Raw genomic sequence first — 23,554 nt, 5'->3', positions numbered from 1 at the left:
TTGTGAAGTTTGCCATGAAGTGGGTCATTTTAATTTTCAATGCTCCTCCAATGATAATTTGAACCCAATGAGTGCTGCAAATTTGTATTGTGATGATGAAATTACTCCTAATCAGCGTGATGAACTTACTTTATTTTTGGGGTGTGAAAAACTGTCGAGAAAAATCTCTTTGTTACATATGAGTGATCTTGATATTGATGATGTCCTGCATGGGTGTTTTTCTTATTGCATTGATAATAGCCATACAAATACTTACATACAAAATATTTTAGAAGATGACACCTTGCCAAAATATGATAGGACCGCCGTGTGTTTTGAACTAATTAATGAAAAGGAGGGATCCTCCCAAGTTTCTTCTATTGTTTCTAAAAGTAAATCAGGTTATGCGGACAAGCCACCCTTCAAGCCTCTTCCTCCTAAAGAAGGAAATGAGGAGAAGGAAGAGAAGAAGAAGAAGAAGGGAACGAAGAAGAAGAAGAAGAAGAAGGAGGAGAATAAAAAGAAAGAGGTAACGGCGTATCCCCGCGTGAATGAGATAACGCTATGTAACCGTAAGTATGTTGCTCCTAATGATTATTGTGACAATGAATCTGAATATGATGATCTTCCTATGCCCTTTACATACATTAGCAATCATGATTTGAATGAGCACACTACTTTTGATATTGCAAATCTCTGGGAAACTAATTCTGAAAATGATGATAATAATTGCCATAGTGTCAGTGCTATCCATGCTTCCTCCCATAATAATATAGAAAGCTGTAAGCTTGGGGAAGAGGTGTTTGAAAATCCTTTTGCTACTGATCATTATGTGTTTGATACATCTCCTTCTAATAACAATGATGGTATGGTCATAGATAAACCGACTGTGAAACATAACTATTCTATTTCCTATGATGACAATGTGCCTCCGATCTCTGATGATTATTACAAAGAATGCTATGATATAGGTTCTAACTATCCTTATGAAACTTGTCATAGTCATGATTGGGTTACCAAAAACAATTCCCTTAATATGCAACTTGTTTACCATGTTCAAATTCTTGATAATAATCTTGCTCCAATTACTATTAATGAGAATAACTCTTCTTATGCCAAATTTAATGATACTTCTATGCATATGAACCATGATAAGAATGTTTTAAGTGATGGGTATATTGTGGATTTCATCAATGATGCTACTGAAAGTTATTATGAGAGAGGGAAATATGGTCGTATGCATCTTAATAATATTAAGTTTCCCCTCTTTATGTTGAGAATCTTGAAGTTACTCGTGTTTTATCCTCTTATGCTTGTCACTTTGTTCTTCATGAATTCATTTGTGTACAAGATTCCTCTTCATAGGAAGCATGTTAGACTTAAATTTGTTTTGAATTTGCCTCTTAAAGCTCTCTTTTGCTTCAAATACTATTTCCCGCGAATGGATTATTAAAACTGCTGAGCCCATCTTAATGGCTATAAAGAAAGAACTTCTTGGGAGATAACCCATGTGTTATTTTGTTACAGTAATTTGTTTTTATTTTGTGTCTTGGAAGTTTTTTACTACTGTAGCAACCTCTCCTTATCTTAGTTTTGTGTTTTGTTGTGCCAAGTGAAGCCTCTAATCGAAGGTTGACACTAGATTTGGATTTCTGCGCAGAAACAGATTTCTATCTGTCACGAATCTGGGCTGTTTTCTCTGTAGAAAAATCAGAAAATTATGCAAATTTACGTGCGTGTTCCTCAGATATGTACGCAACTTTCATTAGTTTTGAGTTTTCTGATTTGAGCAACGGAAGTATTTATTAGAAATTCGTCTTTACGGACTGTTCTGTTTTGATAGATTCTGCCTTTTATTTCGCATTGCTTCTTTCGCTGTGTTGGGTGGATTTCTTTGTTCCATTACCTTCCAGTAGCTTTGAGCAATGTCCAGAAGTGTTAAGAATGATTGTGTCACCTCTGAACATGTGAGTTTTTGATTATGTACTAACCCCTCTAATGAAGTTTATGAGAAGTTTGGTGTGAAGAAAGTTTTCAAGGGTCAAGAGAGGAGGATGATATACTATGATCAAGAAGAGTGAAAGCTCTAAGCTTGGGGATGCCCCGGTGGTTCACCCCTGCATATATCAAGAAGACTCAAGCGTCTAAGCTTGGGGATGCCCAAGGCATCCCCTTCTTCATCGACAAATTATCAGGTTCCTCCCCTGAAACTATATTTTTATTCCATCACATCTTATGTGCTTTACTTGGAGCGTCTGTATGCTTTTATTTTTGTTTGTGTTTGAATAAATTGGATTACATCATGCTTGTGTGGGAGAGAGACACGCTCCGCTGTTGCATATGAACACATGTGTTCTTAGCTTTTAGTATTCATGGCGAAATTTCTCCTTCGTAAAATTGTTATATGGTTGGAATTGGAAAATAATACATGTAGTAATTGCTATAAATGTCTTGGGTAATGTGATACTTGGCAATTGTTGTGCTCATGTTTAAGCTCTTGCATCATATGCTTTGCACCCATTAATGAAGAAATACATAGAGCTTGTTAAAATTTGGTTTGCATGAGTGGTTTCTCTAGAGTCTAGATATTTTCTAGTGAGGTGTTTGAACAACAAGGAAGACGATGTATAGTCTTATAATGCTTGTAATATGTATTTTATGTGAGTTTTGCTGTACTAGTTCGTGCTTGTGTTTGCTTCAAATAACCTTGCTAGCCTAAACCTTGTATCGAGAGGGAATACTTCTCATGCATCCAAATCCTTGAGCCAAACAACACTATGCCATTTGTGTCCACCATACCTACCTACTACATGGTATTTCCTGCCATTCCAAAGTAAATTGCTTGAGTGCTACCTTTAAACAATTCAAAATTTATCACCTCTGATTTGTGTCAATGTTTTATAGCTCATGAGGAAGTATGTGGTGTTTATCTTTCAATCTTGTTGGGCAACTTTCACCAATGGACTAGTGGCTTCATCCGCTTATCCAATAATTTTGCAAAAAGAGCTGGCAATGGGATTCCCAGTCCCAAATTAATTAACAAAAATAGACACTCCTCCATGGTATGTGATTGTTGGACGGCACCCGAAGGATTCGGTTAGCCATGGCTTGTGTAAGCAAAGGTTGGGAGGAGTGTCATCATAATAAAACTAAAATAAAAAGGCACTCCTTCATGGTATGAGATTGTTGGCAGGCACCCGAGGATTCGGTTAGCCATGGTTTGTGAAAGAAAGGTTGGAAGGAGTGCCACCCAAAATAAAATAAAATGGGAGCCTCTCTTTGAAGGTTTGTCTGGCAGGGGGGTTAGAGTACCCGCTACCATTCGTTGACAACAACATACACCTCTCAAAACTTTATTTTTATGCTCTCTTTATGTTTTCAAAATAAAAGCTCTAGCACAAATATAGCAATCGATGCTTTCCTCTTTGAAGGACCATTCTTTTACTTTTATTGTTGAGTCAGTTCACCTATCTCTCTCTACCTCAAGAAGCAAACATTTGGGTGAACTGTGCATTGATTCTTACATACTTGCTTATTGCATTTGTTATATTGCTTTGCATTGACAACTATCCATGAGATATATATGTTACAAGTTGAAAGCAACCGCTGAAACTTAATCTTCCATTGTGTTGCTTCAATGTCTCTACTATGAATTTATTGCTTTATGAGTTAACCCTTATGCAAGACTTATTGATGCTTGTCTTGAAAGTACTATTCATGAAAAATCTTTGCTATATGATTCAATTGTTTACTCATTGCATTCATCTCATATGCTTTACAATAGTATGATTAAGATTATGTTGGTAGCATGTCACCTCAGAAATTATCTTTTATCGTTTACCTACTCGAGGACGAGTAGGAACTAAGCTTGGGGATGCTGATACGTCTCCAACGTATCTATAATTTCTGATGTTCCATGCTTGTTTTATGACAATACCAACATGTTTTGTTCACACTTTATATCATTTTTATGCGTTTTCCGGAACTAACCTATTGACGAGATGCCAAAAGGCCAGTTGCTGTTTTCTGCTGTTTTTGGTTTCAGAAATCCTAGTAAGGAAATATTTTCGGAATCGGACGAAATCAACACCGAAAGTCTTAGAAATACGCGAAGCTTCCAGAGCACCGGAGAAAGGCCAGAGGGGTGCCAGGGGGGCCCCACACCCCAGGGCAGCGCGGCCCAAGGGGGGGCGCGCCCCCCTATGGTGTGGGCACCCCGTGGCCCCTCCGACTCCGACTCTTCACCTATTTAAGCCGTCGTGACCTAAAACTTCGACACCGCTTGACGAAACTCCAGAAAGACTCCAGGGGCGCCGCCACATCGCGAAACTCCAATTCGGGGGACAGAAGTCGCTGTTCCGGCACCCTGCCGGGACGGGGAATTGCCCCCGGAGCCATCTCCACCGCCGTCTTCACCGCCATCTTCACCACCATCGCTGCCTCCATGATGAGGAGGGAGTAATCCACCCCCGAGGCTGAGGGTTCCGCTGTAGCTATGTGGTTCATCTCTCTCCCATGTACCTCAATACAATAATCTCATGAGCTGCTTTACATGATTGAGATTCATATGAGTTTTGTATCACTACTATCTATGTGCTACTCTAGCAATGTTATTAAAGTAGTTTTATTCCTCCTGCACGATGTAATGGTGACAGTGTGTGCATCCGTGTTAGTACTTGGTTTATGCTATGATCATGATCTCTTGTAGATTATGAAGTTAACTATTGCTATGATAGTATTGATGTGATCTATTCCTCCTACATATGCATGAAGGTGACAGTGTGCATGCTATGTTAGTACTTGGTTTAGTCTTTTGATCTATCTTACACTATAAGGTTACTTAAATATGAACATTTAATTGTGGAGCTTGTTAACTCCGGCATTGAGGGTTCGTGTAATCCTACGCAATGTGTTCATCATCCAACAAGAGTGTAGAGTATGCATTCATCTATTCTCTTATGTGATCAATGTTGAGAGTGTCCACTAGTGAAAGTGTAATCCCTAGGCCTTGTTCCTAAATACTGCTATCGCTGCTTGTTTACTGTTTTACTGCGTTACTAGTGCTGCAATACTACCACCATCAACTACACGCCAGCAAGCTATTTTCTGGCACCGTTGCTACTGCTCATATATATTCATACCACCTGTATTTCACTATCTCTTCGCCGAACTAGTGCACCTATTAGGTGTGTTGGGGACACAAGAGACTTCTTGTTTTGTGGTTGCAGGGTTGCATGAGAGGGATATCTTTGACCTCTTCCTCCCTGAGTTCGATAAACCTTGGGTGATCCACTTAAGGGAAAACTTGCTGCTGTCCTACAAACCTCTGCTCTTGGAGGCCCAACACTGTCTACAGGAAAAGGAGGGGGAAGTAGACATCAGTATCCCCAAGCTTAGACGCTTGAGTCTTCTTGAAATATGCAGGGGTGAACCACCGGGTCATCCCCAAGCTTAGAGCTTTCACTCTCCTTGATCATATTGTATCATCCTCCTCTCTTGATCCTTGAAAACTTCCTCCACACCAAACTTAAAACAACTCATTAGAGGGTTAGTGCATAATCAAAATTCACATGTTCAGAGGTGACATAATCATTCTTAACACTTCTGGACATTGCACAAAGCTACTGAAAGTTAATGGAATCGAAAAATCCATCGAGCATAGCAAAACAGGCAATGCGAAATAAACAAGTTCATGGATCATAATTAGGAGAAGACGACCATCTAGCTACTGCTATGGACCCATAGTCCAGGGGTGAACTACTCACTCATCACTCCGGAGGCGACCATGGCGGTGAAGAGTCCTCCGGGAGATGATTCCCCTCTCCGGCAGGGTGCCGGAGGCGATCTCCTGAATCCCTCGAGATGGGATTGGCGGCGGCGGCATCTCTGGAAGGTTTTCCGTATCGTGGCTCTCGGTACTGGAGTTATTATCGACGAAGGCTTAAGTAGGCGGAGGAGGTAGGTCAGGGGGCGCCACGAGGGCCCCACACGCCAGGCCGGCGCGGCCAGGGCTTGGGCCACGCCGCCCTGTTGTGTGGGCGCCTCGTCGCCCCACTTCGTTTCCTCTCCGGACTTCTGGAAGCTTCGCGGAAAAATAAGATCCTGGGCGTTGATTTCGTCCAATTCCGAGAATATTTATTTACTAGGATTTCTGAAACCAAAAACAGCAGAAAACAGCAACTGGCACTTCGGCATCTTGTTAATAGGTTAGTGCCGGAAAATGCATAAATATGACATAAAGTATGCATAAAACATGTAGGTATCATCAATAAAGTAGCATGGAACATAAGAAATTATTGATATGTTGGAGACGTATCAAGGTTTTAAAACTAGACCAAGCATGAAACACACTTAAGAACCCTAACAAACATAAAAGGAAGGTTTTTGTTGGTTCAAAATTTTAAGCAGGAGGAAAAATGCAGGTTCTGAAAAATGGGGTGTTACAAACCTATTAGTGGAGAACTACCGTAGAGCTTGTTGAAATTTGGTTTGCATGATTGGTCTCTCTAAGGTCTAGATATTTTCTGGTAAAAGTGTTTGAGCAACAAGGAAGACAGTGTAGAGTCTTATAATGCTTGCAATATGTTCTTATGTAAGTTTTGCTGTACCGGTTCATACTTGTGTTTGCTTCAAACAACCTTGCTAGCCAAAGCCTTGTACTGAGAGGGAATGCTTCTCGTGCATCCAAAACCTTGAGCCAAAACCTATGCCATTTGTGTCCACCATAACTACCTACTATGTGGTATTTTTCTGCCATTCCAAGTAAATACTTCATGTGCTACCTTTAAACAATTCAAAAGTTATTATCTCTTATTTGTGTCAATGTTTTATAGCTCATGAGGAAGTATGTGGTGTTTTATCTTTCAATCTTGTTGGGCAGACTTTCACCAATGGACTAGTGGCTCATCCGCTTATCCAATAATTTTGCAAAAAGAGCTGGCAACGGGGTGCCCAGCCCCAATTAAATTAACCTTTACTAATAATTCTCTTCACATGTTTTGCCCTGATTCATCAGTAAGCAACTTAATTTTGCAAACAGACACTCCTCCATGGTATGTGAAATGTTGGAAGGCTCCCGAGGATTCGGTTAGCCATGGCTTGTGAAAGCAAAAGGTTGGGAGGAGTGTCATATACAAATAAAACTAAAATACATGTGTAAACAAAAGAGAAGAGGGATGATCTACCTTGCTGGTATAGATAACGTCCTTCATGGGAGCCGCTCTTTGGAAGTCTGTTTGACAAGGGGGTTAGAGTGCCCACTACCATTCGTTGACAACAACAAACACCTCTCAAAACTTTATTTTTATGCTCTCTATATGATTTCAAAACTTAAAAAGCTCTAGCACATGATTTAGGGGGTGTTTGGTGTGGCTTTTTTTGGCTTTTGGCTTTGGCAAAAGCCACCAAAAGCACCTAAATAGGTGCTTTTTTTGGCTTTTGGATTTTGGAAGCCAAAAACAAAGATCCTATTCTTTTGGCTTCCAAAATCCAAAAGCCAAAAAAAGCACCTATTTAGGTGCTTTTGGTGGCTTTTGCCAAAGCCAAAAGCCAAAAAAAGCCACACCAAACACCCCCTTAATCCCTGCTTCCCTCTGCGAAGGGCCTTTCTTTTACTTTATGTTGAGTCAGTTTACCTACCCCTTTCTATCTTAGAAGCAAACATTTGTGTCAACTGTGTGCATTTATTCTTACATTCTTGCTTATTGCACTTATTATATTACTTTGTGTTGACAATTATCCATGAGATATGCATGTTAAAAGTTGAAAGCAATTGCTGAAACTTAAATCTTCCTTTGTGTTGTTTCAAAACCTCTTATTAAGAATTTATTGCTTTATGAGTTGACTCTTATGCAAGACATTTTGATGCTTGTCTTGAAAGTACTATTCATGAATTTTTTTTGCTATATGCTTAGTCATTATCTATTTGTTAGCAAACTATAGATCATTGCCTTGAGTCACTTCATTCATCTCATATGCTTTACAATAGTATGATCAATATTATGTTAGTACCATGTCACTTCAGAAATTATTCTTTTTATCATTTACCTACTCGAGGGCGAGTTGGAACTAAGCTTGGGGATGCTTGATACGTCTCCAACGTATCTATAATTTCTGATGTTCCATGCTAGTTTATGAAAATACCTACATGTTTTTCTCACACTTTATAATGATTTTATGCATTTTCCTGGAATAACCTATTAACAAGATGCCGAGGTGCCAGTTCCTGTTTTCTGCCGTTTTTAGTTCCAAAAAAGCTGTTCGGGCAATATTCTCGGAATTCGACGAAACAAAAGCCAAACCTCCTATTTCTCCGAGGGACACACGGAGCTAGAAGGACAAGCCAGGGGGAGGCCCACGGCCTCCAGACCACAGGGGGCGCGGCCAAGGAGGGGGGCGCGCCGCCCTATGGGGTGGCCCCCCCGGGAACCCCCTCGCGCCGCCCTTTCGCCTATATATTCCCTCGCGACGCGAAAACCCTACATAAATCGATCATATTCCAGAAAGACTCCAGGGGCGCCGCCGCCATCGCGAAACCTAGTTTCGGGGGTCAGAAGTTCCTGTCTCGGCACCCTGCCGGGACGGGGATCGACCCCCGGAGCCTTCTCCATCGACACCACCGCCTCCATTATGCTCCATGAGTAGTTCCCCCATGGACTACGGTTTCTAGCAGTAGCTAGTTGGTATTCTCTCTCCCATGTACTTCAATACAATGATCTCATGAGCTGCCTTACATGATTGAGATCCATCTGATGTAATCGGTGTTGTGTTTGTTGGGATCCGATGAATTGTTACATTATGATCAGTCTATCTATAAAGTTTGTGAAGTTATTGTTGCTGCAATCTTGTTGTGTTTAATGTTTGTCACTAGTGCACGAGTGGCATGATCTTAGATTTAAGCTCTATAATTATTGCTTAGATTGTATCTACAAGTTGTTTGCACATGTCTATGTCTGGAACCCGAGGCCCCAGAGTGACAACAACTGGGATAACTGGAGGGGACGGCTTAGATATGAGATCACATGTTTTCACCAAGTGTTAATGCTTTGCTCCGGTGCTCTATCTTTACTATTAAACACACATCTGTGGTGTCCGTACGTAAATTAACCATCGTCCGTCAGGAAAAACCATGTCGTTCGCCCTAAGCATCGGGAGAAAAACCGGATGAAAACCGTGTGCGCCCTTACTCCCGCGACGTAAAAAAAAAGCTGACCAGAGAAATAAAAATCTCCAGCTGAGACCCACGCGCACGCACGACTTCTCGCTTGGCCCTTGCGCCACAGCCTTGTTCGGGAACTGGACAGTTGCCTCCACTGCAGCCTCGAGCCCCATCTTGTTGCTGATCCTAGGAGCGAGGAAGAAGGGGACGGGGACACGGGTAAAGGTGGGGTGAGGTATCCCGGCCTCCCGGGCAGGTTGCAGCTGATGCTGAGGTAGACGGGCTTGCTCTCGCTGAGCGCCATCGCGATCGCCGTGTCGATCTGCTCGTGCGCGTCGTCCAGATTGGTCACCACTGCCTGGTGCACGTGACGGTCTAGAAGCAGCGGAGCTCCTGCGAGAAGTTGGCGACGCCGATGGTGTGGTGGAGGATGCGGTTGGTGCCGTAGCCGTTGGAGTTGGGCCCGCCGGCAATGCAGATGACGTGGAGGTTCACGCTGTAGGCCTCCGCGATGGCGTTGAGCACGCTGAGCCCACTGACGGTGAAGGTGACGGCGCAGGCCCCCACGACGCGGGCGCGTGCATAGCCGTCGGCGGCGTACCCGGCCGGCGTTGAGCTCGTTGCAGCAGCCGACGAGGCGCAGGCCGGGCGCGGCCACAAGGTAGTCGAGCAGCGTGAGGTTGAAGTCACCGGGGACGGCGAAGACGTCGCCGACGCCCATCTGCACGAGGCGGCGCGACAGGTGCCGCCCCAGCGACGCTGCTCCGGCCGCCAGCGGCGCGGGGTGGGAGGGCATGATCGGGCACCCTGGCGCCGACGCCGGGCAGCCCACGGCGCCGTTCACCGCCGCCGGCGACGGCCTGTCGACGGAGCCGATTCGGGCGTGAAAACGCGAGTGGTGGTGGCGGTGGAGTGGCGGGCGGAGCGGAGACGGTGTGGGGGTTTGGGGAATATTCTAGGACTCGCAGTAGATTTTGGTTTGACGTGTGTTGGGGCTGGTGCTGCTTATTGAGGAGGAGGATAGCATACTTCGGTTAACTTGAGATTTTCACAGGTGATGCAAGCAGTAAGCCACCAGGATCATCCAGGCTGGCGATCCAAGCGTCTGCTGGCTGGGTTATTAGCCAAATCTGACATTGCCGGTATTCTTTGCTTGCACATCCTTTCAAAACAATTTAGGAACCAATGCAGCTAAGAAAATTACTGTGGGCTGGACTAAACATGTGGACAAGTTATTTGCTGCCTTTTCCTTTTAGATGCAAGTCTATGTAGTCCTGATGATATACTTGGGGTCATGCTTTACAATGGTATATATGTTCCCCTATTTTTTGTAGTTAACAAAACCATCTTAAACGGGATAACCTTGTTCTCTAAATAGTATGTTGCTTATTTGATTAAGTTTTTTACTAATTTAAATGAATTTTTATGTGTGTTATGTCTACTACCGCACATGAATGAAATTATTCGAGAGAGACGCAGCAACGCGCAGGCATTTTGCTAGTTAAAAGGAGTACCTTAATTACCAGTAGATTCCCTTGAGGCCCGGCTGCCACCGGCTGGTAGGACAAAAGATGTTATGCAAGTTTTTCATTGTGAGCACGTATGACTATATATGGAAAACATGCCTACATGATTAATAAACTTGATGTTCTATCTTAATGCTATTTCAATCCTATCAATTGCCCAACTGTAATTTGTTCACCCAACACTTGTCACTTGTTATTGGAGAGTTACCACTAGTGTAGATAGCTGGGAACCCCGGTCCATCTTTCATCATCAAATACTCACTCGGTCCTATATGCCATTAGAAGTAGTATCAACTATTTTCTGGTGCCATTGCCTCAATGTATTCTGCTCTGCTGCTGTATTCTTTGTTACTATTGCTCTCATATTACTGCTGCTTTCACATCACCCCTGTTACTAGTGCTTTTCCAAGTGCAGCTGAATTGACAACTCAGTTATTAAGGCTTATAAGTATTCTTTGTCTCCCCTTGTGTCTAATCAATAAATTTGGGTTTTACTTCCCTCGAAGACTGTTGCGATCCCCTATACTTGTGGGTTATCAAGGAGCTAGCTTAGTCATGAAGTATCCAAGGTATGTAGAGAGAATTGTAGAATGGGGAATGTTCTAGAGTAAGATATTTACGAGTAGTATGAAATATCTAGAGTTTGTAGAGTATTCTAGAAGTATGGTATAGGGTTTGGATTCAGGCACATGGCAACAATCTAAAGGGTCATGTACAAAAGTATAAATAGAGTATCACCCCTCCCATGTAAGTAATGATAAGGGGTGGCCCGATCTTCTCAGTAAGCAATGGTGGTGATGATGATCACGGGGTGATGGCAGCGGAGAAACACGATGATGTAGTGGATGATAACTTGTATGACGCAACGAGATCTCTTGATTGGTCCTTGTCGCCAATGCAACAGCTCTCAACCCTGCAAGATATTCGCAACTCCACACACTTGCGCACGTAGCCGCCGATCATGAAGCGGTAAGTTGCAACCGTCTAATTCCCAATGGAACAGCAGATCACACGAGACTTTATCAGGGTCTACACAATATCAAACAATATGGTGTAGGGAATTCAATAGTTTTGCAGAGCAAACAACTAAAAACTAGGGTTTATCTTAAACGTGGTCTAAAGCACCTAGGGGGCGTCTTGGGCACTTATATAGGCGTCCGGGACGACTTCTGGTCGAAAAGATACAAGAATAACCGACCCAGAATTGATCTGGTCGAGACAGACTCGGACTAGGCCGGTCTGGAGCCCGGTTGACCGGGTCTAGGACCGGGCTGGCTGGTCTAGACCGGGCCAAGGATTGGGCGGCAAGCGGAAGTGTCGCAGATGCTCTTCCGGTTGGCCCCAGTAGGACGCCCGGTTGGGACCGGGCGCGCCGGTCTGGCGGCCGGTCTGACCGGGCGCTGGGCTGGCCTGGACGTCAACTTCTCCTCTCGCGCATGCCTCCCGCTCCTCCCTCGCGCGTCCATGAGATTTCTTCATGTCCAGCTCCATGCCCAGCTTTATGTCCATCTTGACGTCCGTCTTTACGTCCAGCTGCTCCTCTATTCCTCGTGCGATGCTCGTCTCCTCTTGATACCTGATGATACATAAGTAATAGGACTTAGGCAGTATAAAGTTCTCATCAATCAAAGTATCGTTTAGAAACAAGTTCACCTGTTGTTTAAGTAGTTTCGCACGAGCCCTTGTAATTGGTCCAATCCGAACTTCATTGGACTTGAGCTTCACAGCAGGTTCATCTTCATTTGGCAATGACGGAGATGGTAGTGAGGTAGGGATGTCCTCATCATCTCCCCCCACTTCAAAAGGCGTCGACCTCGACGCTCCAAGGTCTTCTCCGTCATATGGTGTCAAATCAGCAACATTGAAAGAATTACTGACACCAAACTCATCAAGTGGAAGATCTATCGAGTATGCATTATCATTGACCTTGGCAAGCACTTTGTAATGACCAGCACCACGAGGAAGCAACTTGGACTTCCGCAGCTTCGGGAACCTATCCTTGCGAAAATGTACCCAGACCATATCACCAGGCTTGAACAACATCTCTTTGCGCTTCTTGTTCATCCCTGCAGCATTGCTCTTGCCTTTCTTCTCTATCAACTCTTTAGTCTTCACATGGATCTTTCGTACAAAATCTGCCCTCTTGGATGCCTCCATATTAACTCTCTCATGTATGGGCAAAGGCAACAAATCAAGTGGAGTAATGGGTTTGAAACCATACACCACCTCAAAAGGACACAACTCCGTGATAGAATGTACCGCCCTGTTGTAAGCAAACTCCACATGCGGCAAACACTCTTCCCACTCCTTTAGGTTCTTCTTTATCATGGATCTCAATAGTTGTGACAATGTTCTATTCACCACTTCAGTTTGTCCATCAGTTTGAGGATGACAAGTAGTACTGAAGAGTAGCTTCGTTCCCAGCTTTCTCCACAGCGTCTTCTAGAAGTAGCTCATAAACTTCACGTCATGATCAGAAACAATAGTCTTTGGGACTCCATGTAGTCGTACAACCTCCCTGAAAAACAGGTTAGCAATATGCGACGCATCGTCGCTTTTGTGGCAGGCAATAAAGTGTGACATCTTAGAAAATATGTCCACTACCACAAATATAGAATCATGGCCTCTCTTAGTACGCGGCAAACCCAATACAAAATCCATACTAATATCCTCCCAAGGTGTAGTAGGTGCCGGTAAAGGAGTATACAAACCGTGAGGCTTCAGCTTGGACTTGGACTTGTTGCAAGTAATGCACCTCTTCACATACCTGTCCACATCCCGCCCCATCTTTGGCAAATAAAAGTGGTCAGCTAGCATGAGTAGCGTCTTCTCACGCCCAAAGTGACCCATCAAACCTCCAGCGTGTGATTCCTGTAATAAGAGCAAACGCACAGACGATTCTGGAACACATAGTTTCTTAGCTCTAAACAAGAACCCATCATGTATGTGATATTTTTCCCATGTTTTACCAATAGCAAACAAGAAATATGGTTCAGCAAAATCATGATCAGTAGCATACAAATCACATAGCACTTCTAATCCAGGAATTTTAACATCAAGTTGAGTTAATAGCATATTCTTCCTAGATAGAGCATCAGCAACAATATTATCTTTTCCCTTCTTATGCTTAATAATGTATGGAAAAGACTCAATGAACTCGACCCACTTAGCAAGACGCTTATGCAAAGTAGATTGAGCTTTCAGATATTTCAAAGCTTCATGATCAGAATGTATGATAAATTCTTTTGGCCACAAGTAATGTTGCCAAACCCCAAGAACTCTAATTAAAGCATACAATTGTTTATCATAGATAGGATAGTTCAACTTAGCACCAGAAAGTTTCTGAGAAAAATATGCAATTGGGTGACCCTCTTGCATCAACACACCACCAATTCCAATACCACTAGCATCACATTTAATCTCAAATTGCTTATTGAAATCAGGAAGTGCAAGCAACAGTGCAGAAGTTAACAATCTCTTAAGTTCATCAAAAGCATGATCATGGGCTGCACCCACTCAAACACAACACCTTTTTTAGTCAAGTCATTCAAAGGTGCATCAATAGTACTAAAGTTGGGCACAAATCTTCTATAAAACCCAGCTAGACCATGAAGACTTCTTACTTGACTCACATTCATGGGAGTAGGCCAATTTTGAATAGCTTCAATTTTAGACACATCTACTTCTACTCCATGCTTAGAGACAACATAACCCAGAAGTATGACCTTATCTTTGCAAAATGTGCACTTCTCAAGATTACCATAGAGTTTATTATCACACAACACTTGCAAAACATGTCGAATATGTATAGTATGATTAGATTCATTGCGGCTGTAAATTAATATGTCATCAAAATACACAACCACGAACTTGCCAATAAATTCACGCAAAACATGGTTCATCAGTCTCATGAAAGTGCTAGGTGCATTAGTCAAACCAAAAGGCATTACTAACCACTCATATAAACCAAATTTTGTTTTAAAGGCTGTTTTCCACTCATCCCCTTCTTTCATCCTAATTTGATGATAACCACTACGCAAATCAATTTTAGAGAACACAGCAGCACCACTCAATTCATCTAGCATATCCTCTAAACGGGGAATAGGGTGACGATATCGAATAGTAATGTTGTTTATAGCTCTACAATCTACGCACATACGCCATGTACCATCTTTCTTAGGAACTAAAATAATAGGAACAACACAAGGACTAAGGCTTATGCGAATATAACCTTTGTCGAGTAGCGCTTGTACTTGCTTCTGTATCTCTTTCGTCTCCTCGGGGTTTGTTCTATATGGTGCCCGATTGTGTAGCGAAGCTCCGGAAATCAAGTCAATTTGATGCTCAATACCACACAATGGTGGAAGTCCTGCGGGTACCTCATCCGGAAACACGCCGCCAAATTCCTGCAAAACATTAGAAACACCAAGAGGAAGAGGGGTCATGTCGTTAGAAACCAAAACTGTACCCCTGTACAAGAGAACAAGAGGCATGGCTGTAGGATCCTCGCTAAATTCTCTCATGTTTTCTTTGGTGGCTAATGAGACTAAGGAATTCACTCTCTCACTTTTCGTTATATCACTCACGACATTACAATTCTCTCGCCTATCTAAAGAAGCATCCTCCAAGTTTACTTCAACTTTCTGACGAGATTCATTGACAATTTGCTGCGGTGACATAGGTTGTACATTGATTTTCTTGCCCTTGAACTCCAAGTGATATGTATTGGCACGACCATTGTGTTGCCCAGAACGGTCATAGAGCCAAGGCCGACCCAATAGTAGATGACACACCGTCATAGGAACCACATCAAAGTCAATGCAATCCTTATACGGTCCAATAGCAAACTCAACACGCACCATGTGGTTTACCTTCATCTCAGCATTGTCGCTCAACCACTAAATATAGTATGGATGTGGGTGCGGTAGATACTTCAATTTCATCTTGGTACACAACTCCTTGCTTGCTAAATTGCGGCAACTCCCGCCATCAATAATGACCTTGCAAGCCTTGTCAGGACCAACTAAAGCCTTTGTTTGGAACAAATTGCAGCGCTGAGTAGATGCACTAGGCACCACATTAAGAGCACGCTGCGACACAACAATGGTGCGAGCTTCAGACGGATAAGCATCTTCATCATCAGTGTCATAGTCATCATCTTCTGGAGCATTAGGATCAACATCATCTCCAGTCTCATACTCATTGTCCTCATTGATAATCATGACTTTACGGTTAGGATAATCTCTCTTGAAGTGACCTTTGCCACTGAGATATCCAATAAAGCTTCCTAGTAGTAGAAGCCCTGTGTGTAAGTGTATGTGAGGCACAAGCTTCCTAGTATTATAAGCCCTGTGTGTGAAGCACATCAAGTTGTGTGAAGCACATCAAGACAGAGAGCTCGAGGAGTGGCATGGGCAAATGCGCAGGTTCCTACCATTTGCCACACGCATTGAGAGCAGGGCGGAGCTGGATCTATGGGACTTCTCTGTCGATGCTTTTTTAGACGGACGAATCAATATTAACTCGCGGGGGGGGGGGGGGGCATAGGTGTAATTTTTCGGAAATTTATGGGTAGTTTGAAGTTGGACGAAAATTTTAGCAGAAACCTTAGTTTCTTTATTATTATATTATTAGGTATAGATATAGATTGACACGGGTTTAACTAGATTGGATTGCATGACAGTAAACCAAGTCTAGATACTTACGTGCTAATATAAATCTCAGTTATGTCTACATTTGGATGTATATAGACACATTCTAGTTGACCAAGACATGCTTGAACCTTCTATGGTAACAGACCAAAACGTGTAGGGGGAGGGGGTCTGGTTACCTCGACGGCGGCTTCGTGTAGTCATACTCGGAATCCTTGCGGGTCACGTCGATGACGGCGGGGGTGTTGCGGTTGCGGTGGGCGTCGGCGTCGTGGAAGAAGATCTGGGGCGGTCGATGATGGGTTCGGGGAAGCAGATCTGAAACGAGGGAGTCGGTGAAGCAGATCCGGTGCTGTGTACGGCGTCGTTGGTGAAGCGGATCAGGTACGGCAGACGAGGGAGTCGGTGAACTCAGATAGTGCAGTGCACGACGACGTTGGTGAAGCGGATCTGGTGCTGCGGATGAAGCAGTTGGTGAAGCAGATCCGATGCAGTACACATCGGCCTTGGTGAAGCGGATCTGGTGCTGCAGACGAGGGAGTCGGTGACCTCAGGTAGGTGAGGTGGTAGGCTGGCTAAGTACGGCTGGGATATTCCGGTGCGGTGGTCCGGCAGGTGAGAGATGATTGGCCTGGAGTATTGCGACAGATTTTTGGCGGAAATGGGGAAGACGAAAGGAAGGCGATAGACTATATATATCAGAGGGGATGTGTAAATTACGAACGAGACCCCAGGCCACACCGGCTTCACTTGTCTGTCATTGCGTCATTGGTAATATGGGTCGAATGGAAATTCGAAATATGTGTATGAAGGCGGGAGTTTTGGCGCTCAACTCGTATTTTAAATCTCCCTGGTGTATATGCAGTACAGTATACTAGATACTGAATCATAGACCAGGGAAGACAAGTACATTAGTACAAAAATACTGTAATGTCTACATTGCATGATGCTGATCTACCTTGCATTAGTGTTTGTAGTGGTAGCTAAGTGGTGCAAGGAAGACATATTTGTAATTTCTACAACTAAGATATGTCTATATACATCCGTATTAGACAAAACTAAGACACCTCCTTTTAGACGAAAGTAATATTACTTTTGAATCTCTTTGTACTAATGTTGATGATTTTTAATAGATCTTCAGAGTTTCGCAGAAAAAACTAGGCTCCTCTCGAGAAACAAATAATCATCCAATTAATTAAGTACGTGGGCGGTTATTTTATTATTTTAACAGGAAAACTGCATTCGTGCCCTACGGCCCGTCATCTTCAAAACCGTCCAAATGCATGCATCTAGCGGTTTCCAGGCCCTGGCGTGGCGGTTAACATTCGTCTTCCTCATTTCGTCTTCTCCCTGACACTCTCGCCTGTGCCCCTCTCGCTACCCTCCATGGAAGCGTTCTACCACGGGCACACTTTTCTCGCTCATGGAAAAACCACCATTACGGCGAACTATACCAATATGGCGTCTAAGGTGGAGGAACACATCAACAAAATTGAGTTGATCCTGGAGAAAAAAGACTCGTACAAAATTGTTGGCCTAGACGTAGAGTACACCTATGGGCACGAACGAAGGCTGCCCTCATACGGTTGTGCATGGGCACAGATCGCCTCTGTACCAGTTTTCCTCGGCCGTCCAGCCATGCCCCAAACTCGCTGATTTCTTGTCAAGCCTGACATTACATTTGCAGGTGTCGACATCGGCAACGACATTACCAGGATTGAGCGTTGCAACCTCTCAGTGGCGAACTTCGTGGACATCCAGAAAAGGTGGAAGCCTGCCGATTCCACTAACAATAAGAATTCGTTGGCTGACTATGCTGCAGCCACTGTGGAAGCAGGTGCTCATGTTCATGAAGTATATCCTGTATGCAAGCATCGACGCATACGCGACATATGAGGTATACAGGCGAATAGTGAACTTTGAGAAAGGTCAACAAAAATTGGCAGAATTCCAGGATAGCGGGAGTTATAATAATAATAATAATAATAATAATAATAATAATAATAATAAGAAGAAGAAGAAGAGCAGCATGGTACAGGCTGTGGAAGCTGAAGAGGAAGATCACTGAAAAGGATAGCCTAGTGTTAAAAGTAGTACAATACTAGTATGTATACGATCGTGTGTGTATGCACCCAGTGATAAGTAGTTCTGTACATCCAGCTATACTTTATCTTGCAAGTAGTGTTAAAATTAGTACAGTACTACTGTAGTATATACGATCGTGTGTGTATGCTCCCAGTGTCGTGAGTCCATAACTGATGAGTATAAAATAAGATTCGCAAAAAAGTATATAATAATAATAAGTATGGTAGATCTTTTTTTATCTTGCATACTCCCTACGATCCATAGTAAGTGTGTCGTTTCACTCTAACAGCATCCACTGTGTTGTCCACAACAGCTATCCTCATCCACAAGCAATAAGTGTAGTCCATGCCTATATATATAGTGGACACGTACAAGGTTTTGGTTTCCATAAGTAAATAGTAATTATTTTACTCTGTGCTCTGTCTTGCATGTGTGTACTTCTAACAAATATGTGCGTCCCAGCGTGTGCCAAAGTTAACCTTATACTGAGTATACTGTATTATATTACTCACTCCGATCCATATTACTTGATGCTAAAATGGAAGTATCTATAGCTACAATATGTCTAGATACATCTACATTAGCGTCAAGTAATGTGTTGTTGTTTCAGTAATCTTGTGGTTTCCATAGGTGGTGCCTTAAATGACAAAATTCGTGGCCATATCTAAACCATGATTAAGCCAAACCTCTTCCCCAAGACATGACATGTCTTCTAGAATGCTCTCCGTTCATAATAAAATAATCAATGGGTCTGACTGGATACCTTCGTTGGGAAGGTATCGTAACCTGCCAAGTAGGGTGTATGTAGGCATCCTATCACGTCAGGACAGCTATCTAGTAGTAATTTCCATCTCCCAGTGACCCAGTCTATGTGTGTGTCTTGTCTTGTCGATCAATGGAAATGGCACCTATCGAGGTACTGCTGATGATTTTGTACGTATATTTATATGAGCACGATGCTTTGTACAAAGTTTTCCCTATCACCTCAAGGTTGCATTAGCAGGACGAAAAACAGTTACTCCCTTTCTTGTTCTTTTTCTTTTATTGTCACAGATTTGAAACCAATAAGTTCAAGTTATGTTCCTGATGATGTTTCCCAACAATAGAAGCGAAACTGAAATAATAGTACTCATACAGTGTTAGTACTAGTACTTTACTAGAGGTTACATCCGCATTAGCACTATACTACGAATCATCATATAGAGTAGGAGTACTTGTTTTGATGATTAATTGTTCTCCTTCTCCATGCGAATGTAGAAACGTAGTAGCTTGAAGGTCCACCAAGCACCAGGTACAGCGGAGGCACCGAGAGGAACGGCGTGAGTTCATCAAACGCGACGTCGCCCGGCAAGGTGCAGCTCGACGCCTCCAATGACACATTCACGGTGTCCGCCCTGCTCCTCGCGTGCGCCAACGAGCACGACGCCGGCCCATTCGCCCACATCTTTGCCGTGTACAGAGGCCACACGCACGCTGCCCTAACGCACACAGTAGACACGCTGGTGGTCGAAGTCGAACCGAGCACGCAGATGATCAGGACGAACACGACGCCATCCTCCCCTTCGGCGATGATCCACATTCACGGTGAACCCGGCACCGGCACCAGCACCTGGAACACTTTGGTCGTGTTGTACGGCGGGAGCTTGTGCACTTGGATCAAGTGGGCCGTTGCGAAGTGGGCAACGTGCGCCGTTGGCAGGGCTGCGAAGTCGTAGCCGGGCTCCATCCAAGCGCAAGGGGTGTGCGTCATGCAATCTTGTGGTCGTGGACCTGGTGGTAGGCCACCAAGCTCCCGCAGCTGCTGTGGGGGCACTCAACCGTCGCCGCTGATATGACCGCGTTCATTGCCGGGTCGTGCTCGAATCCGCCGTGGGGTTCCACGCACCTATGGCACCCGTTCCTGGGAAGCTCGCTGAGGCAGCGGCCGCGGGCCAAATGATTACCCTTGCACTGCACAAATGAAAGTTCGTGGATTGCCATTTTTGCAGCAGTGAACCCACAAAAGAAACATCAATGGAGTGTGGGAGGGAAAGGGATCGACCTTGAAGACGGGGGGCTTGAGGGGCTGGGAGCAGAAAATGCAGTGGATCACAGTGGATTCCATCTTCAGGGTAACGATGACAGTTTCCAGCATTGCCAGCGCGCAAGGAGTATGGCCTCTCTTATCTCCTAGCCTCGAGGGATTGTTTACTTCTGGAGTACTCTATTTAAGGGGATGGGAAGGGATTTTGCTTAAGCCAAGGAAAAGCTAATATAGTACCTCCATCCCAAAGCTTAAGGCTTATATTATTTTTAGAAAGTCAAATTATGCCAAAATTGACTAAGCATTTACCAAAAATCATGGTAGTTAAAAAATGTGTATCTCCACCATCATACTATTTGAGACTATATTTGTGATGGTAATAGGCACAACTACATACACAAAAATTGAGAGCATCTGATTATTAGTTATTTGGACTGCGGGATGAACTCTTTGGAACTGTGCATTAAGCACTGGTAACCACTTAGGGCTTGTTTGATTCATAGGATTGACATAGGAATTATGGTGGATTTGATTCCTATGGGAAAATTTCAATCCTACAGCTTTCCTATTTCTACACTCTCCACATTCCTTTGAATCAAAAGAGCCCTTATAGTGCTTCTTTGTTTTTTATAGTAAGTGAAAGGACATCTAAAAAACGGGAGAAATGATCCGGAAGTGCACATAGTTTTATACCCCTCTGTCTCGGTTCACAGGGCCTAATCTGAAAAAATATTTGTCTCATATTACCTCTCATCTAAGGCCTGCATGCATTTAAATTAGAAGTACTAGTAACCTTCTCGAATTAGTCTCCACCTTCCTTTTTTTCCTTTTTCTATTCTCTGGGAACATGATGACCCACAAGTATAGGGGATTGCAACAGTCTTCGAGGGAAGTAAAACCCAATTTATTGATTCGACACAAGGGGGGCCAAAGAATATTTGTAAGCCTTAACAGCGGAGTTGTCAATTCAGCTGCACCTGGAAACAGACTTGCTCGCAAGAATTTATCAGTAGCAACAGTTTTATAGCAGTAGTAGTAGTGAAATATAAGTAGAAGTGTAACAAAGACAGCAGTAGTGATTATAGTAAACAACATGATTAAAATACTGTAGGCACAGGGATGGATGAACGGGCGCTGCATGGATGAGAGAACTCATGTATCAATCAAGGCATGGCATTTGCAGATAGTAATAAATCAGTATCCAAGTACTAAACAACCATAGGCAAGTGTTCCGTATATAGTCGTACGTGCTCACAATGAGAAACTTGCACAACATCTTTTGTCCTACCAGCCGGTGGCAGCCGGGCCTCTAGGGAATCTACTGGTAATTAAGGTACTCCTTTTAATAGAGCACCGGAGCAAAGCATTAACACTCCGTGAACACATGTGATCCTCATATCACAGCCTTCCCCTCCGGTTGTCCCAATTTCTGTCACTTTGGGGCCTCGGGTTCCGGACAGCAATATGTGTATACAACCTGCAGGTAAGATCATAAAGCAATGAATATCATCATGAATTGATAACATGTTCAGATCTGAGATCATGGCACTCGGGCCCTAGTGACAAGCATTAAGCATAACAAGTTGCAACAATATCATAAAAGTACCAACTACGGATATTAGGCACTATGCCCTAACAATCTTATGCTATTACATGACCAATCTCATCCAATCCCTACCATCCCCTTCAGCCTACAGCGGGGGAATTACTCACACATGGATGGGGGAATCATGGATGGTTGATGGAGAGGCGTCGGTGGTGATGATGGCGATGATCTCCTCCAATTCCACATGCCGGCGGAGTGCCAGAACGGAGTTTCTGGTCCCGAGACGGAGTTTCGCGATGGCGGCGGAGTTCTGGATGTCTTCTGGCAATTTTCGTCGAACCCCCTCGCGTTTTAAGGTCAGAGGGATTAAGTAGTCGAAAGGGGACCGTCGGAGGCTGGCCGAGGCGCCGCCACCATAGGTTGGCGCGGCCCAGGGGCCCACCGCGTCGCATGGTGTGGTGGGCGCCTCGTGGCCCCCTCTGTCTTGTCTTATGGCTCCGTAAATCTTCTGTGAAAATAGGCCCAAAGCAATTATTCCCGGGGATTTTCCTGAAAGTTGAGTTTCTGCACAAAAATAGGACACCAGGGCAATTCTGCTGAAAACAGCGTTAGTCCGTGTTAGATGTATCCAAAATACACAAATTAGAGGCGAAACAATAGCAAAAGTGTTCGGGAAAGTAGATACGTTTTGGACGTATCAACTCCCCCAAGCTTAGCTTATTGCTTGTCCTCAAGCAATTCAGTTAACAACTGAGTGTGATAAAAGAACTTTCACGAACACATTTGTTCATATGATGTAAATATTCTCATGATATGGACAAGTACTTAGGCGATTCATAATAAGATACATGCAAATAAAGTCATCTAATAGCTATGTCAATCATGGAAAAGGTACCAACAAATTAATAATAAGCATCATGAATCATGTCTATCAGCAAGATTGCAATTCTCATAAAACGATATGATAAAGTGGTATCTCGCTTGCCCGTATTTGTACAGCAAAACATAAATGCCCGGGCACCTTTGAAGTTCATGGTAAGACTGGAAGTAGAGATTATCAAAGATAAAAGCATCAAAGTTATACCACAGTTAATCACATTTTGGGACAAGCATATTATACTAAGAATGACAATTGTGCTCTCAAGAAGGTGCTCAAAGAAAGGGTGGTGACTCAACGTAAAAGTAAAAGAATGGCCCTTCGCAGAGGGAAGCAGGGATCAACATGTGCTAGAGCTTTTCATTTTTTAAAACAGAAGTAAAATTATTTTGAGAGGTGTTTGTTGTTGTCAATGAATGGTAGTGGGCACTCCAACTACCTCGTCAACCAGACTTTCAAGAGCGGCTCCCATGAAGGACGTTATCTCTACCAGCAAGGTAAATCATCCCTCTTCTCTTTTGTTTACACACGTACTTTAGTTTTATTATGGATGACACTCCCCCCAACCTTTGCTCACACAAGCCATGGCTAACCGAATCCTCGACATTCACATACCATGGAGGAGTGTCTATTTGCAAATTAAGTTGCTTACTGGTAAATCAGGGAAAACCATGTGAAGAGAATTATTGATGAAAGTTAATTAATTGGGG

The 23,554-nt window shown here is 43.5% G+C and overlaps 1 pseudogene; it reads right to left on the bottom strand.

Annotated features, from left to right (window-relative positions):
- LOC127303520 (pyruvate decarboxylase 2-like) overlaps positions 1–20,124 on the bottom strand; it is an 85,426-nt pseudogene extending 65,302 nt beyond the window's left edge.
- Positions 20,125–23,554: the final 3,430 nt, after the last annotated feature.

Source organism: Lolium perenne, chromosome 5, assembly GCF_019359855.2.
Source record: "Lolium perenne isolate Kyuss_39 chromosome 5, Kyuss_2.0, whole genome shotgun sequence".
Taxonomy (NCBI): domain Eukaryota; kingdom Viridiplantae; phylum Streptophyta; class Magnoliopsida; order Poales; family Poaceae; genus Lolium; species Lolium perenne.
The sequence above is the reverse complement of the archived record's forward strand: the minus strand, read 5'-3'. Positions and strand labels throughout refer to the sequence as shown.